General features: G+C 41.5%; 2 non-coding genes across 2 annotated transcripts; both read left to right on the top strand.

Moving 5' to 3' along the window:
- The first annotated feature begins 9,151 nt into the window (after positions 1–9,151).
- On the top strand, positions 9,152–9,222 carry trnag-ccc (transfer RNA glycine (anticodon CCC)). The gene has a single exon. It is a non-coding gene; the product is annotated as a tRNA-Gly (tRNA).
- Positions 9,223–10,994: 1,772 nt separating this feature from the next.
- trnag-ccc (transfer RNA glycine (anticodon CCC)) lies at positions 10,995–11,065 on the top strand. The gene has a single exon. It is a non-coding gene; the product is annotated as a tRNA-Gly (tRNA).
- The last annotated feature ends 4,973 nt before the right edge of the window (positions 11,066–16,038 follow it).

The raw sequence follows: 16,038 nt of genomic DNA, 5'->3' as shown, positions 1-16,038 counted from the left end.
CTATAACGATGTCGTAAACAAAATCAGAACAACTTTATGTCAACTCATATGCCAAGTGCGGTACGTGGAGTTATCTCAGGCACGTTGATGCAAAGATTCGTCCTTTACTTGTTACTCAAACATACCGTAATTACTGTTACATAAACAAAGAGTGCACTGGCAAAGTTAGTAAAAACAGTATTTTCAAGAGCAGAGAAAACTAAAAACATGCTTTACTAGATCCATTCAGTCTCCCAGGAGCTTGTGTTAAACCAGAGGTTCACTGCATGGGGTTCAAGATTGCTACTCTCAAGGGACTGTGAATCAAATCAGAGGCCACAAAATGATTAGCAGAAAAGAGAAGGAAAAAAACATTTCTGCAACTCACAACAATATTTTCTCCTGAACTTTCTTGTCTTGTCTCATGTTTTTCTATTTCTTTTCTGAAATAGTTTGCAGTTTAGCCTCTGGAGGCTTAAAAATGTATTAAAATGAAACAATCATCGAAGACAATTTCACTTTTTTGAACTACTCCCAATTCAAACAGTGAGGTCAAAAGTGCATTCTGTACTTTTAAATATGTGCTCAGAAGTCAAAACAGTCGGGAGCCAATGGTTTAAAGATTACAAAAATGGGCGTCTGACTGGGAATATCACTAGAGGCAACACAGTCCCTCTCTTCTCCATCATAGATTGTGCTGATAAGCTTTGAACAGAGCGTTTGAACCCCCTCATGATATTGTACTGAGACACTCAACTCATGTCAGGCTGCAGATGCACTGCAGATCTGGGAATGTTTAAGTGTCTGTTCTTTAAGAAACACTTAAAAGAAACAGATCTGTCGGCCGTCCTCTGGCTGCAGACGTTTTGGTTTACTAAGCTGCTTCCTTCCCGTCACACACAAACCAATCATCTCTTCATCCACCGCTCTATATTCATGCTTTTGCCTCGTATAAAGATTAATAAAGATCAATCATCTCGTCTCTCTTCCTGCCATCACCTCTGCCACATCCATCCCTCCAATGCTCCATCTATCCATTCTTTGATCTCTCTCTTTTGCCTTTCCACCCCTCCCTCTGTCATTCTAGGGACCAATATAAATCAAAACCTACTTCAGTGACAGCTGGCCAGCCCGGACACCTACTGTGTTATTTACTTTAGCATGCCTCTGATCCACTGTTTGATCTAAGTGAACTTGCGTTAACTCTCACAAAGTCAACTTTACATATTCACATATCAACACAGAACACTTAAGAGCTAACACACAAATGCACATGCGCGCGCACACACACAATCTATTTAGTTGCATTAAAGGAACTGGGAGCAGTTTTCTCCCTTATTATTTTCACCACAACCAGCCCATGAATTTTATATGCACAGTCCCATTGCTCTTGTATCTTCACCTCATTCTTGAAGCTATAAGCCAACAAGGACTTGCACACACAGGCACTCGCGCATCCATGCGTGCCTGTGCTCACACACAGCTGGTGGTCTTTATTTGTGTGGTTATAGATTGGTATGTTTTCGTAGTGGAAGAGAAGGTGATGGGGGAGGGGACAGATGGATATGAGCATGGTACTCTGAAGAGGCAAGGAAGGGGAGCTGCCGCTGGGTAGATAATCCTTCAGTCTCTAAACACAGTGGAACAGAGGGTTAGAGGTGCCTGTCAGTCACTGCATGGAGTCCCCACTGAGGTAACCCAGGTTTGTTGAGGGAGGGGTTTGTTACATGAGGAGGGTCAGTGGAAACCAATACACTCTGAGAGGGGACTTCTAGGACAAACAGATTATCCCTAAATGAAAATTCATCCAATAACACTGCAGTGATGGAGCTGTTTGAAGGGCGAGAGCAAAGACATGAAAATGCAGAAGGTTAGGGTTTATGTTACAACAAAGTAGATGCACGAGCTAACCAGAGGCCCAGGGGAGATAACCAGAAGACCTCAGTGCTCAATGGTACCGCAGAATTTCTAACCCTAACTGGAAGCTGGAAAAGATTTAAACGAAGGATTTTATTGCTAAATTCTCAAATGTATGGTTGAGGATGAAGTGAGTCGATGGAGATGAAGTGAACAGGCTGAGATGGATGAAGAAATCAGAGCCAGGGTAGAAGAGCTGGCAGGCAGACAGATGGGCCACTGATGGCTAGGCACATGAGCTTTGCAGTAGTAGAGAAAGAGAAGGATAGCTTGTTTCCTTCCACAGTTCATCATCTTTAATAACTAACAACTCGTAAATATTTTAGGGAACAAGTATTGTAGAGTCGTATCCATGGTTTCTATATTCTAGCTGCGTGGGAACTGAGGTACCAGTGCAAGTACTTCTTGACTTATGGTTCCTCGAGTAAGCTTTCTCTCTCCTCCAGATGGCTTTTTAAAGAAATAAGACATCCTTAAAGGTACACTGAGATGAATTTCCGGGTAACAGGCTGGGGGACAAAAGGGAGAGGAGACGAGGAGGCACAAAACAGAGAAATAAGGCAAAGCCCAGGGAGGTCATAGCACAGACAGAAAAAATAAACTGGAAACAAAAAGAGAAGGAGACCACAAAAGAACAAGGGGTGATGGAAGAAAATGGTAGAAACAGATATGAAACACATGACACCTAATAATGTCTGTGTTTGTATAGGTGTGTGTGGGTGTGTGTGAGTGTGTAATGTCCCAACCTCCAGATTAAAGTAGAATCTCTAAATATTTAATGTTAATGACAACACAAGGACAAAATGTGTGTCGAACACTTGCAGAACAGCTGGGACTCCTATCAGCCTCAGTATGTCTGCCCTTAACGATATGTGAGTATTTTCTTATTCAAAAGTTGTTTCATTTCAGAGAATTTATATTTGGCAGCATGTCACTGTACTGGGACCCCTTTCCTTCTCTACACATATATGGAAGATGGAAGGTGCCAAAAGGAGCAGAAACAACAAACAGGCATGAACGTAAGAAATGAAGAAGATGGGGCAGAGGGGATTTTTCAGCAGCAGCTATATGCAGGCAGTATGCAAGCTGCCAAATAACATGCCCCATTTGTATACCATTAAGATGCAGCTGAACCATCAACTAATGTCAGTGTCATCATCAGCAGACGATCTGTCAGGATTGCTGCCTGTGTCTGACTCGATGGCATGCAAAAACTAACGCTATGCTCAATTAGTGTTTAGCATTTTGCTCAAAACACTGCAGAGCTTTTTAAAATTGCATTGTTATTATACAAAATCCAAATTTAAGTAGATTGTGTCTATACGCACTGAAATTGGTCTGTTAATATGTTAATAAGTTGGGTTGTTGGTGAAACCTCCACCCACCCCACTTTTTAAAAAAATCTTTTCAGTGATAGCTTCAAGTCCACCCATGCCCACTATTCATATCCCTGCAGCCCATTTGAAATGCAAGTTAATTTACACAGAGCCCTTCTGCAAAAAACCAAAACACAGCGTCAGTTTGGCCCTCTAATTGCATCTCAGCTGTTTTCCAAATGAGCCATCTTTTTACAGTTCCAAAACACAGGCCAAACATATACATCACAGCTCTACAAACAGCTTGTACTCTATGTTCCCAATGTTTGTAGCCAAGTTGGAGTTCAGAAATGCACACAGACTTGCTGACATCCACCAGAGAAACATGGAGAAATTTGATGGACATTTCTGTATTTTTTTGGAAGCAAGGAAAGAACGCAGTGCCAACTCTGATAGCTTGGCAGCAGGACATGGAGCTATGCAGGCTTACAACTGTGCCTTCAGTCATCCTGCAAACATTAGGGGTTGTTTTAACTAAGGCACAAGGTGGGATACTTTGTTTTCATTTTGAGGAAACCTGTTCTTATATGTCCAGATAGGAGAGCATGGTGCATTTGCATATGGCAGATGATGTAGATCAAATGCAAAACTCTATGTAAGAGATTTTTCTGTGCCAAGGTTTTGTGGTAGTTCTGTGGCTTTTCTTTTTCAGGGAGCTGAAGAGAGAGAGAGCTCTTTCCTGATTTAATGCTGCCTTCCAGTCATGCTGGTAAGCCCCTCATCAAGGCTCCTGAAGTGGTAAATATGACGTGCCATGCATTCAAGTGCACTTAGTCAGAAGGACAGCTTCTCAAGTAGCATTAGTAAACTGGAAGTCTTTTCTCAACAGAAGCAGGGCGACATCCATGCCCAAAAGCATGACAAGTGATGAGTTAAGTGAAATTTTATCATAGCAATATTTAAGGGAAATTACACATAGCAACCAAGAAATATATAATATATATTTAAATAGTCATCCCTGTGCTTTTGTGAATATTTGCTAGTTTTCTGAATTTATCTACAGATTTTCTGTTTTTCTCAGATGCATAAATAGTTGAATATTCCATTAACCATGTGCTCAAGCTTCCTCTTCATAAGCGTGATTTGCACAAGGATAAGCTACAAGAACTGAATCAGTTATCTCACGATCACAAGTCAGAATGCAAATTAAAATAGAAATTAATTGGGAGTGGGGGTGGTTGAAGTCGTGGGGGGGGGGGGTGTTCAAATCAGTTGAATGGCTTTGTATGTAAACCTTTATTCATAGCACTGTTTTAAATCTACACCATAGCCTGACATACATCTCCCTCGAGCTGTATATGCCGGGGTGATGCAGTTACTTGTGATCAGTCAACTTAGTACTAATGAAGCTTGTAATATATTACAGAGCTTCTGTGAAGCCTTTAATTGTATTTGGACGGTGACAAGGAAATGAAATAGCCAATATTCTGCTTTCTTACTGTGTATCTAGTGTTTTGGTTGTGTGTTAGGCCAAAGCAAACATAGCAGAACTATTAATCGGGCTTAACTTTGGACAGAAGTATGGGCACATGGTTTGCAGTAATGCTGACCCTGTGCCACGTTTGCCAAACTACATTCCACCTTATGGTTGCAAGCTGTGCAAAGTGAGAACAAGATCATAGATGCAAGCGAAGGTAAACAGGCTTCCACCCAAAAGTGTCTGTGCTCAGTGTTAGAGATGGGGTGAGGAATTTAGTTATTTGGGAGTGGCTCAGAGAGCTGCTGTTCCTCTACTCTGAAAAGGAAACAGTTGAGGCAGTTTGGGAATCTGACCAGGATGCCTGCTGTCATTTTGTAGGTGTTTCAAACATGGTGAACTGGGAGGAGACCCTGAGGCAGACTCAGAATATGCGAGAAAGATTATATCTTTTAGCTGGCTATGAGTCCCTCTAAAAAAGCTGAATGTATGATGTTATCACCTGGGAAAATCAATTAAAAAAATATATTAGCTTTTGGCCCTGCGACAGACTGGCGACCTCTCCAGGGTGTACCCCGCCTCTCGCCCTATGACAGCTGGGATAGGCTCCAGCGCCCCCCGCGACCCTGAAAAGGATAAGCGGAAGCGAATGGATGGATGGATGGATATTAGCTTTTAGTTCTTTTCAGCAATGATGCCAAAAAGATATATATTTAAAAACTGACTACATAGCTTTTTATGCTTTTTTTGGACAGAAAATTAATTTTCACGTTAAAGTTTGATTACATCTTGTAAATTAAACTTAAATTTGTTATGCAGTTACATGATATATTACAATTGTTTACTGACAGAGTTTGAGTGATAGTTTACATTATCCACAAGCTTGTATACAACCACTCATACAATAATAGCTGAATACCTTCTTGCAGAGGTGACAACCTTCTGAATGATCAGGAAATAGAGAGAAAATTGGAGAAAAAGAAGATCCCGATGTGGAAACTCCACTATGTGGAAAGAAACTGAGTTAGGCTTTGTGCAAAGAGAAAAGCTTTGTGGGTGTTTTGTGCAAAAGTCAGAGAGAGGTGTCTCACTTTTAAAACTTTAAAAAAAAGTTTCTTGAGAAATAGCCAAGTGCTACAATCCCTGTAGGATTTTGTTTATTAAAAGCTGCACCTCCGCGGCGGTTGGTTGAGCACAAACTTTTTAGTCACTTGGGGAATATGTGCTGCACAGTGAAATTCAACACCAGGCACCAGTGAGAGAATATGCAATACTGAAGGGTCCTGAGACAAACAAGTAGCAGCATTTATAAGTCTGTGGGCTTTTATAAAATCTTATCAACTGGGTTTAATGCTATTTCCAAACCAAACTTAAAAGATACTTTGTAAAGTTCTCAGTCACAAGTTATAGCTGATGTGTTCAGACTAAACAGAATGGAAACTGTTGCTGCATCAGTACAACTCAGCCTAGGGTGAAGTGGAGGGCCAGGCTTATGGTGGCACAGCATCTCACCCGGTGGTACAGGGGTTAAAAGGAAATTCATTCTGAAATTATGTTTTACTTCTGCCTTGGGTTAGGGTCAAGCTACTTAGATTAGGGTGAATGTGTGCAGCTCGCATGTGTGATGGTGGTGATGTGGATGTCTGAGGGTGGAGGGAGAGGAGGGAGTCCTTCAGAGACCGAATGAGTGAGCAAAACACCAGAAACAAGTGATTACCTTCCTCTAGGCTCTGTTGTAAAATGTCACCCTTCTGAGAAATGGGTTCGTGCTGGCTGACCTGTAAACTTTGACATCATATACTATTCTGGTGTTTGGACAATGTTTATTTTTTTTCTTAAAAATCAAAGTTATGTACTGCTTACTCTATTTACCTTCACAGTTTCTAAACTGCTGTGTATTTTTTTTTTTAAAAGGTCCAACCCTGCTCCTAAACTATGTATAGTATGTTCACTAAAAAAGTAAAAGTGTTACCAGACAAAACGTCAGCAATTTTACATTTTCATAATCTAATTTAAATGCTTAAGAATCAAAAAATGAGCACTAGATATCTCTTTTTGTAAAGAGTCATAAAACTTTAAGAAACAAAAGCCTGTTCATAAACATCCAAATCAATTCCAAGTTAAAAAAGAGACAGTAGAAATATGGCTCCTGGGACATTGTGGGTTCTACAATTTTGTTTTGTTTTCAAAGAAAAACTAAACTTCCCTAATGTACAGCTTTATAAGCACAAGTTTCTGTCCCTAAAGTCTGCTCAACTCTTAAGGTCAAAGATGGGGTTAAACAAAAAGCAAAAGTTTGTAGGGTAACATTGTTGCCTGAAAGTTAAGATAAGATAAGATAAGATAACCTTTATTAGTCCCACACGTGGGAAATTTGTTTTGTCACAGCAGGAAGTGGACAGTGCAAAAGTTATGAGGTTTGTGAACCTTTTAAAAGTACAAGAAGTAGACAGAAAAAAATCAATTAAAGGCATTAGACAAAGTTATTATATCTTATATTGTTATCATACCACTGTATGCACATAATCCCAATTGGTATTATTGGTTATGAAGGTTAGCCCTTGCTTTTCAGCTCTGCACCCATATTGTAATAAATCCCTCTCTGTGTTTGCAGTCTTGCCACCACCGAGGTGCAAAATTAGGTATAATATGTCTCCCTGTCATCCTGAGCCATTATATCTCATTTAATCTCATGTGTAAAAAGTAAGAGCCTAACAGTCAAAAACACTTCACTTCACATTTGTAGTTTAAACATTTAGTCAACAATGATTTAATGATGATGAAAGCCCTGAAATTTGGAAGAAAAACAAAGAGACTTCTGTGGAAAAATGTTAATGGTTTGTGAAGTGATCCAGTATTTTTTTCTGATTGTCAAGACTTAGGAGAACAATTTTCAACGGCCAAATTAGGGTTTGAGGTAAACAACTGAAGCTACACCAAAACCAAAGTCCGCGTTGAAAGACACATAAGGGAGGGTTTCTTATGGATACATTGTAGTAAACTAAAACTTTTTATATTTAGATAAATAAACTCACATGTGTGTAGAAAAGTTAAACCAGGCATAGTTCAAACATGATGAGTGTTTACATGGAACAATGGGAAGAAAAGAATTGGCCAAAGTAGCAGGTTCCATCCCAAATCATGTATATTCTGGTAAGATAATGTCATTAAAAAATGCTGCATGTGCAAGTAGATTTAGACTCTTTTGTGGTATTAGTTACCAAAGCCTTAGCAAAAGATCCTTTAAGACCTTTAGGTGACAGAATTGCCCTCCACCTCGCTGACTTGTTGCTACGGCACATAACCCAAAATGGAACTGCATGTTCAGCCAGCCTCTAACAGCACTGCTGGTGTAGTGGTATCATGCAGTTTATGTGTCCTACTACTTTAGACAAACAGTATAAAGTAAACTATGATTTCTAAGACTGAATGCATGCAATGTCATGCAAAATGCATCACATCCTCAGAAAATCTCATGTTATTGTCTAAGTACCATCCATGTCTGATAGAGTGACCAGGTTTCTTTGATTCACATTTTCACTCTCCTCCTCCTGCATTAGTGCTGATGTAGAGCTTTTGTCTGACTGGCTGCTCCAGCTGTTCAGGAGAATACTGCAGATTTATAAAAGGAAATAGACCAGTAACACTCTTCTTTGGCACTAGTTGCCAAGGCCTTGGGAAAAGATCATTTAGGACCTTCATTTGACAGAATTGCCCTCCACCTCGCTGACTTGTTTCTACAGCACATAACCCGAAAGGCAAGATATGTGGCTAACCCAGGACCGCACTGTTAGTGTAGTGATATCATACAAGCTTTCCGTTCTTGTGACCTGTGTTTAATTTCCAGGCAGTGCAAAGACTGTTATGCCACCTCTAATTTAGACTAACATCCTGAAGTAAACTATGATTTCTAAGACTAAATCATGTCAAGTGCGTCACATCCTCAGAAAGTCTCGTGTTGATGTCCAAGTACAGTACATGACCAGGTTACTTTGCTTCACGTTTTCGCTCTCCTCCTCCTGCATCGGTGCTGATGTAGAGTTTTTGTCTGACTGGCTGCTTCAATTGTTCAGGAGAATACTGCAGTGGCTACTTGAGCCGTAATAGCAAATACAAGTGGATGTGGGTATATGATGATGTTACCAGCCGTGTGCAGTGACCATTGTATGCTGAGACCTTTAGCTGATTGGTGCACTGTTAGTGTAGTGGTATCATATAAGATTCTCAGGCAGTGTGCTATATCTCACCTCTAGCCCTTCTCTGCAGCTCGTGTCTTTAATAATTCTATCCTAACTGATCATCTAGCGAGATAATGTCACAGAAATAAAAACTGTAAGTAGATTTATAAAAGGAAAAAGACAAGACTCTGCTGTGGCACTAGTTACCAAGGCCTGAGCAAAAGATGCTTTAAGACCTTTAGGTAACAGAAAAATGCAACTACATATGTGGCCAGCTTGCAACAGCACTGCTAGTGTAGTGGTATCATGCAAGACTCCCATTCTTGTGACCTGGGTTCAATTCCCAGGCAGTGCACATAAATCTTATGTGTCCTCTACTTCAGACTTACATCATAAAGTAAACTATGAGTTCTAAGACTGCTCAGTGGGCCATGCCAAATGCATCACATAGCAACAGGACATTTGGGTTGCTAAATTAGCTGTCTCTAAAGTTAAAGAAAGTTCACCATTGATCAGTCTTCAACTTTAAAGAGACCATCTTACACCTCTTTGACGGTAGCCATTCTGCAACTCTCTGTGAATGGTACTCATGGCCATTGATCAATGGTCATGACAGTTTGCATATTAATGATCATGAAATTGACCTCACGACCCATTATTAGTCAGTGTTGCCATTTTAACTCATTATGCAAGCATACTATTTATAACCTGGGATACATGCAGGCAGCTGAGACTGAATGAGACACTTGGATGAGTGTTGAAACGTTTGTCCCTGAAAATGCAACATCCAGATGATCAGAATCAACCTTCTGGGATTATGGGAGTTCTTATAGTTTAAAAAAAACAAAAAACTAAAGGAGTATCTTGGATAAGAGGTGAAACGTCTTAAAAAACTCAAAGAAGTCCAATTTCCTTCTTTCAAGCTTAAGACTGTTAGTGAATGCATCCAAAAATCCCATTATTGTGACCTGGGTTTTATTCCCAAAACTTCAGAAATCTTTAGACCTTTGTCTACTACTACTGCATATACTTGTGCGTCAGTCTGCATTGCTAGTGTAATGATATCATACAAGACTCCCATTCCTGTGACCTGGGTTTAATTCCCTGGCAGTGCTTTAAGTTACATTTTACGCTTCTTCAAATGCATTTAAGAGTTCAGCATACACAGCTGCTATGCATCTGTAAAGTCAAAGGTTATTAATGTGGCTGAGACACTATTCTCTAGACTTTATGCCTCACATCCTCACAAAGGTGGTACAAGGCAACACGGCCTTGGCAGCAGATGTCTTAAGACCTTTAGGTTGCAAAATGGCCTCCATCAGTCAGACTTTTTTTTCCAGCACATACTACAATCACTTGGCCAGACTGAGAACAGAGAATTTGGAGGCTACAATCACCTGGGAAATGTTGGTCTCCTCTAAAAGGTGTAGTCCCTTTCTAAAAGAAGGCTAGAAATGCATTTGCTTGGGGTGCGCTGCAGAAGCATTTAGCTGGGTGCCACATGTCAAAGTAACATTCACATGAATGTTTGGAGCCAAGGTTTCCAAGCAAAAAATTGCAGAGAGCTTTATGCTGCATAATACTGCAACATACTGTCTTTACCAGACTATCTTGTTACCTGGTCTATGGTCCAATATAGACACAAAAGTCCCATTCGAATGACCTGTGCTCAATTCCAAGGCAGGCAGTAAGTGATGCCTTTAGTTCCTGATTTCCTCATGTGGTGTTTAAGAGTCCACCACTATCCTTCAAACAGATCAGCTGCTCTGTATGTGTATAATAAAAAAGTGATTCATGGGAGTGAGCCACTGATCCATAGACCATATCTGATGCATGCCAAATGCCCAACGTCCTCAGAAAGTCACTGTTCAGTGTCTAAGTACAAGTCTCTTTTAGATTTCTTTGGTTCTGGATTTGATGACGTCTCCTATAGCACCCCTTATTTAGATAGTTCAAGCACATGCCATCCAAGACTTTACTATATATGTTGACTTTAGTGGTGTTTGAGCTCCCTTTTAGTAGTGGTTACCACTTTCACGAAATTATATGCACCTGCTGTGGACCTGGAAAAATAAAATGTCACGTATGCTAAATGGTTAATGATTCATCACAACAGCCAGTCATGCAGCACTGCTGGTGTAGTGGCATCATACAAGATTCCCATTCTTGTGACCTGGGTTCAATTCCCAGGCAGTGCAGAAAGTGGTTTGCTTATTTCATGTGACTTCATTCTGGGTTCTGCAGGAGATGATATGTCTTTTAGTGAGATACTGAACTCTAAAAGTGTCCCAGATGAATCACTGGAACCCGCTTTACGTGCATAAAAAGCATTACACAGACTTGGAGTTGATGTCAAACAACCCTGACCTGTCAAAGAGTCAACTCCACGAGTCATCTGAAAGTGTTTTGTGTAGGTTCTTTAGGTCTTATTGGTTGCATTGTGTGCCTTCATTGTTTTTCTAGTGTACTGATGCTTTGGCGCCAACACCCTGAAATTGTCTTAACTCTGGATTGTGGCAGGGAGCATTAGTCTGTTGAAAAAAGAACATACTGCTGCCATGACGGGATGTAAACTGTCTGCAGCAGTGTTTAGGTTGGTGATATGCGCCAAAATAACATTCACATAAGTGCCAGAGTCTACGGTTTCCCAGCAAAACACCGTGGACAGCACTGTACCGCCTTCTTCCTCCCACAGTGCCATCTCTCACTGTCCAACTTCAAGAACTTGTTGTTCACTCGCTGTCTCATACATCCCATCCTTGACAGTTGCTATTGTTACATCTCTGTTGCTCACTTCACCTTTCAGTGGTTTCTGTGTTGTAGTTCACTGGTGTAGAACTGGATGAAGTAATTAGAATAAAAATCGGACAGTGTTATCAGAGTTGAAATAATTTGGTAACGTATAACAAGCTGCTGTAAAAATAGCAAAACCTCACTGACACAACACACAGTTCAATTGAGCTGAAAAGCAACGCGTGATTTTTCCATTCCCAGAAAAGGTTACTGTCCTCTGTGACGAACCGATGATTAAACTGCGGTGAACACATAATTTCTCAGTTAAAGTCTTGTTTTCTGGACTCAATATGCGATCACCAATGAAAAAGGTTATGAATCATCCATTTCTGCCCTCTCGTAATTGTTTCTGTAACCTCTTATTTCTGCACTTCTGCAAATTCCATCCCCTTTTCCTGTTTTGCTTTAAAGAACACCCAGTTAAACAGCTCTATGCCAAACCAACACAACCAATATTACCAGACCAACATCTGCCGTCTCACAGCCCAGCCTTTGGTTTTGATTAAAGTCACACATATTTGCACAATGTGTTTTGGCATGAGCACAGAGGGCCCCCAGTTTCAACCCTGTTGTCTCTTCTTTAGGCTGCAGCTTCAGTCACTCTCTAAGCTCCGGGTTGTCCTTTGGAGGTAAGGCACGACCTACCATGAATTTAAACCGCTCCCTGCTCTTTCTTCTCAGCTTAAACTGCAGTGGCTCCTCACTCTGAGAGGTGACTATAGACGTTTTTGCAAACTAAGAAAAAAGGTTGTCACCATCACAGCGCTAACGCTAGCACTAACAGAAAAATCCTTCAAAGATCTGGCATCTTGAGTTTGAAAACCTTAAGGCCCTACTGGTTTAAGTGAGTCTCAGGCTAGACTCGGGAATACTAAAGCTTTTTTAATATTATGTTTTTCAGTAATGCCTCAGGCCAACCTTTTAAAGGGTGTGGCAGTGTTATGCCCAATGCATTATTTACTTTGCGACTTGGTATCTCATATGTGACCTGGAACACTTTCAGCAGCTGACAGTGGATTACTGGCACCTACTGGAAGTCATTTTTTTTTTTTTTTTTTTTTTTTTTTTTTTTTTTTTCTAAATGACATCAGAAACAGCAGTATGCGACATTACGTGATGGCAGAGCTTCAGTTCATCCTTTGTCATTTTTTTTTTTTTTTTTTAATAAATAGGACAGGGGGAATGAATGAGAGAGAGAGGGGGAGAGAAAGAAAGAAAACCAAAGGGGAGAAGAGACGGTGAGAAGGGGGGGGGGGGAGAGAGAGAAAAAAAAACAACTCCTGGGTCACCTGTATGGAGAAAAAAACAAACAAACAAACAAACAAAAACAAACAGAGGAGACAGCAAACAACAAAGAGCAACATAATAATAGAGAAAACAAAGCACCATCACAATAAACTAGCTAGTCATAGATATCAGTATTTACTAAGTAATAAACGATATTGTGCAGCACGCAAGATAGACAGCGCACAGTGTGCTTTGAGGCAGCAGCCAAGAAAGCTTTAGTCCGCGTCTGTGAATACCCATGTGTGCATACCTGTGTGGATCAGCATGCTTGCATTCCAAAGGTTTCTCCATGTAATGATCTGCTAGGGAGTGTGGGGGGGCCACAGCCCCGTCCTCCAGGGTGTGAAGCGGGTATGGAGGAGATCAAAACTCCAGACATCCAGAGGCCCCCAGAACACAAGAGACCATGGAAGACCAACAGAGGGGCAGCCGCGCCACTGTTCCAGTAAGAGCTGAGGAGAGTCCCAGATGAGGGCTCGCCCAGCAGCCGCGGAGCAGAAGTCAGGGGGAGTTGCAGTGACGCGCCCGTGAGCTCCGCCGGCCCCCAGCTGCGCCTGAGTGACCGAGCCCTAGGCCGAGAGGCCGGGGGCACCCCACCTCCAAAGGGGCCCGAGCGAGCCCCAGGCCCCAGGCCCCGACAAGCGGCTGCCAAGGAGTGAGCCGGTGTGTACCCGGACGCCCACCCCCAGACACAAAGAACCACCAACACACCGACACCTGAGGGAGTCCGCCACCGGCAGGGGAAGTGGTGGTGGGTGGAGATAGGCCTCCAAACCTTGGAGGGCCTGAGGTGTCCCCAGAGAGGTGGCGTCTGATACCCAACCTGACATATAGACACAGACATACAGGCACACACAGACACAAACATCCATTCCCACCCTCATGCTCTCATATGCACTCACTCCACACTCAACCAACGTGGAGACAGACATAAAGAGACGCTGTACACACAATCACACTCCCCAAGCGTACTCTACAAACCGGGTCTAGGTACCCTTGCCCCTGGAGGGGGGAATTGCACCCAGACCCAGGTGGTGTTACCCTTTTCCCTGCGGTGGGGAAGTGACTGGAAGTCATTTTAAAAAAAAACCTATAACCCACCCACCCACACACTCGCTCGGTCACTTACTTTTCCTTCATTTTACTTTCTAGACTGTTTTCCAAGTTGCACTTTGTGACTCCACTGCAGTTGCATCTCCCCAAGCATACAATCTGATGGCAAACAGATGTTGATTCAGCAGCTGTTTAAATACAGCGACACAATTAAAGCTACGATAACGTGTGAAGGCTGAGTTGTTACCTACTCTGTGTTGTGGCAGGAAAGAAACATCTTCCTTGCGAGAGAGTTCACAAGGGAGCTTAAAACCTCCCCGATATTCTGGTTTTGAAGGCGTGTGGGAAAAGATTTCATTTGGCTTTCATGTTTTTTAAGCCTGCTCATCAGTCAACCATAAAAAATATTTGTTTAATATTCTGCTCATCTCACAGTGCTCAAATTTAAAAACCAGAGCAGTGGGAAACAACAATAGAAAATACAGGAAACATGACTAGTGATGGAATTGCTTACATACATATATGTGTGTGTGTGTGTGTGTGTGTGTGTGTGTGTGTGTGTGTGTGTGTGTGTGTGTGTGTGTGTGTGTGTGTGTGTGTGTGTAAAACTAGCCATAGTGCATGTTTATCACAGCTGTCAGATTAAAACAAAAAAATTAAAAGCATTAGAAAATCTCAAATGGGCTTGTTCCTAATACAAATTAAAATTTCATGCATGATGCACCACCTTTGTCCTGCAATTAAATCATTTATTATTATTTAAAAAAACAGTTGTCCAAGTTATTCAAACTTCAGGTTAAAATTAACGTGCGCCACACATAGAACAAAACAGTGTTTCAACAGTAAAAAGTTGAATAAAGTTTTACCAGGATCAAAGAACAGTTTTCCCAGAGGTTTGCAGGATGCAGGCCAGAAAGGGAACAATCCAGTCAGTCTGAACTACACCCCCCAAATCTATCCCTCAGTCAGCATCTACCCAGGATGAAAGGCTTGCCTCGTGTCTCTAATCTAAGCTTCCTCATCTCTTTCTCTTTCTGTGACGCTGAAATCAATCTCAGTACGTCACACTGAAGGATTTACCAGTGTCTAAAATTCATCTGGAGGACAAAAGCAGGAGGAGAGAAGAGAGAGAAGGATTGAGGAGTTTTTTAGCTTCAGTTAAAGGGGAATATACAAATCACTGTGGGAGAAGCACTCTTAGTATTCACATGTTGTTTCAGGTGTTTAAGGTGATCAAACCTTCTACTCTTCACCCTTTTGTGTGTGTGTGATTAAAAAAGAGAACCTTGTTACCTCTGAGATCATAAAATACAGCAGTAATAACTCTTTATGATCCAGCTGTGCCAAATGTCATATTTAACTGACACCACTTTAAAGTGGCAGCTCTCTGGAATTTCGAGATTGTCCTCCTTGAATAAAATGATAACTTGTTGTGCATCTCTAACGGTAGGAACTAAGAGGCAAGGCAAAGAGGCGAGGATAAGAATCGAGGATGTACAAAGTGATAAATGAGAAATGGGCCTTAGGATGGCACGGCAGGATAAAAACATTAATGTTATCCCCCCTCAGCTGCTCTGTAAGATTAGCTCGCTGCTCTGCAGACCTCTGATAAGTTTTACTGCTGGTCATTTCGTATGATATGCTTCATTGAGAAGAATCAAAAACATGTCAGTGATATTGTGTCTGTGAAGGTTCTCAGTCATCCAGGTCATCGTAGTCAAAGGAGCTTGCAAAGAAAAGCGTCTGGACTACTTTAAGTTGCTTGAAGACGTTTCACCTCTCATCCGAGAAGCTTCTTCAGTTCTAAGGTCAAATGGCGGCGAGTCCCAGATTTATACCCAGTGGGAGTGTCCCCCCAAAGAGGGACAAAAGGTCAGTGATATTGGTTTCTCACCTGATTTTAATGTTATTGCAGACAATGAAGGTAAAGTCGTTAACCTGTTAGATCATGTGTAAGTAAGAGCTCTGCCCCTATGTTTCCCTGTCTGCTCGTCTCTCTGTCTACGAGTCTATGTCTGAGTGATTCTCATGTCCCAGT

This window comes from Maylandia zebra, linkage group LG22 (genome assembly GCF_041146795.1).
Source record: "Maylandia zebra isolate NMK-2024a linkage group LG22, Mzebra_GT3a, whole genome shotgun sequence".
Lineage (NCBI taxonomy): Eukaryota > Metazoa > Chordata > Actinopteri > Cichliformes > Cichlidae > Maylandia > Maylandia zebra.
The sequence above is the reverse complement of the archived record's forward strand: the minus strand, read 5'-3'. Positions and strand labels throughout refer to the sequence as shown.